We start from the raw sequence: 2,940 nt of genomic DNA, 5'->3' as shown, positions 1-2,940 counted from the left end.
TGAGCGGGAATACAAGATTCGAGGCACATGCCCATTCATTATTGTGTAATTGTATGCCACATAATACAAACCCAAAATATCCAATGGCGCATTCCTTCCACGTGTAATCACAACTGAATTATTCAACCAAACATATAATCACCACATTAATCATTTTAAATACGACAGACTCTAAAGTGTTGGTCTGGTCCCATCACATTGTTGTAGGTCAATTATTCAACTAAGCTTTGTGGTTTAGTTTTGAGCTATTTATTTTAGCTTTACAACTTGTTGGTTTTGGGTTACTTCCTTGTTTCCCTTTGAATAGTATTTGGGTGCATAAAAATAATTTTTATTACATTGCTGGCTCAATACAATAGTCCCTTTCTCTATTTTTCTACAAGCATTTTCCATAACACTATGTGTGGCTTCCACATGCTTCAAGTCTCATCCTTCACTACAATCATCTTCATTGGACCCTAAGATTATTCAGCTTCATTAAGCCTTTCGACATATTTTTCAACGACTGACAATTCTTGGCTATCAAGTGCTTCAATTTCAGCATTGCATCCTCATGGAATGAGTGAATGCTTTTCAAATTCAAATTACCTTCTATGAGCAGCTCTTCCAATTTGGGTAATGCCCTTACTTCCCCAAACTAATTTGGAAATGCAGTGAAAACCCTAATATAATTTTTCTTCAAGTGTAGCATTTTCAGATTAGGAATCTTTTCTAACCCTCTAAAATCTGCATTGCAACTATTTCCCAACCCTGCTAATTTTAGCTCCATGAGATTTTGACACTAAAATATCCATAGTTACCAGATTCAAATTTGAATACGAATTCAAATTCGATTCAATACGGAAAAAAAAATTGACTCTATAAAATCTAATATGGAAAAAATTCGATAGTATACATGTTACAAATACTTAAATCTATTAATTTTTTTAATAAGAGTTATCTATTTAAAATAGAAATTTGTCATTTTATAATTTTGTCTAATATAGAAATTATAGTTTTTTATTATTTTAATATAGAAATTACTAATTTGCTATTTTATAATTTTTATTAAAACGAAAGTTATCAATTTTTTATGTTTCTGTACATTCCAATTTCTCATTTTATAATTATTTTATAATTTTTTTAATATAGAAATTACTATTTTTTTATTATTTTTTTCTTATAAAAATTTGCAAACTGCAAGTTTTTCAAATATAAAATTTGTTTTTTCTAATTAATTTTTCCCTATCATAAACTCCCTAGAAACGCCATAAAATTATACATGTGCATTTCAAACTGAAGCCTCGAGCTCACTGGCCCCTGCCTGCCCCTGCCTTACCACTACTGGTCTTGTTCGGTAGCAGAACATTGTGAATATTCAGCAACACACCACCATGGCCTTACCACTACTGGTCTTCTTCTGTGGCAAAACATTGTGAATATTCAACAACACACCACCATTGGCTATGGTCACCATGCTTAGAATCTTGCTCAGCTCTTCATCATTTCTCACTACCAACGGGATGTGGTGTGGAATAATCCTCGTCTTCTTATTATCTCTTGCGGCATTTCCAGACAACTTGAACACCTCGGTGGAAAGATATTCAAGAACAGTAGCTAGGTAAACCGGAATTCCTCCTCCGACATGCTCAACATACTTTCCTAATTTGAGAAACCTGGAAATACACCCAACGGGAAAGTGAAGACCGTTCTTCAAGCTCCGGGAACAAATTTCTTACCATCAATTAATTTCCCTCTCGCCCTCTCGCTGGAAAAAAATACTTCATTCACTGTAACAAATTCGATTTTGCTGAATTCTTAATCGTACTGAACCGAATCAGCGAATTTTTGAAATTTTTTTACCAATACGCCTGAATTTGGTAACTATGGAAAAATCAATGCAGGAATCACATAGTTTGAAAGATGAATTATTTCAAGGCATTCCACAGCTTCCATGACAGTTGGAACATAAAGGTCATCTCATGGACTATATCTGTTGGAATAATGGAAATACAATGTCCGCATATTTGTCATGCCCCTAAAAGTGCCCTTGTCAATTCTTTGAGATCCCTCAATTGCAGGACATTGACACTGGCCACATTTCCAACAGTGAATCTCATACCTTTCAATGTCTATAGGTAGATGTGCTTCGATATCTCCACAAGAAAATTAATTATATTTGATCTTAAATTCAAATGTAGCATATATTTATGCTTATCAATCCCTGAATGTAGTCTTTCTACATGGGTTCCATCAGCACCCAGAAATTCGAGGTACCTTAGACCACCCAATGATTTAGGTAGTTTCTTAATAAATGTTCAAGATCTGCCTAAATCTAAAACACACAGATATCTCATATTGTCAAAAAAGATTGTAGAGATTTATTCAAGATAGTAATTATAAGATAGCAACAAATTCCATTTTTATTCAACCATTGTTTTATAGAAAGGAAGAATAGAGTCTTTTGGAATTTACTAGCACAATAGGTGTGGCAGGCCCTACCGACACCATCTCCCTCTGAGTTAATACCAATGACCTCTATGGAACTATTTCCTTCATCCGAAGGCAGCCCCGTGTTTCTTTTCTTGTGGAATTTAGCAATTTAGTGCTTGAAAATTTTCTTGAATTCCTTAAATTCAACATAGGAGAGCCCTTAGCTACCCAGAGAAAGAGTATTGACAAAAAATGACTAAAAAAGGAATATGTTGAATGATTGGTAGAAAGAGAAAAAAATGATATGTTGGGTTTCAAAATGTAGGAGGGTTGGCTCAGAAATGAATGAAAAACTTATAAATGATCTATTATTTTATGATTTGAAATATGAATGATTACACCATCATAGGCCTATCATTCTGCTTTAAAAAAAAAGGATTCGAAAGAAGTTGTTCAAAAAATATCATTTTGTTTTTAGAAAAGGCAGAGGATTCATTTTGATTTTATGAAAGACAGTAAAAAGTTATT

At 33.4% G+C, this 2,940-nt stretch overlaps 1 pseudogene; it reads right to left on the bottom strand.

Annotated features, from left to right (window-relative positions):
* Window positions 1-448: 448 nt before the first annotated feature.
* Window positions 449-2,183, bottom strand: LOC149221024 (uncharacterized; annotated as a pseudogene).
* Between the last annotated feature and the right edge of the window lie 757 nt (window positions 2,184-2,940).

Source organism: Pinus tabuliformis, chromosome Q, assembly GCF_031772625.1.
Source record: "Pinus tabuliformis cultivar Carrire ecotype Pingquan chromosome Q, CPIR1, whole genome shotgun sequence".
NCBI lineage: Eukaryota > Viridiplantae > Streptophyta > Pinopsida > Pinales > Pinaceae > Pinus > Pinus tabuliformis.
Note: the sequence above shows the minus strand (reverse complement) of the source record. Positions and strands in the feature narration are given on the sequence as shown.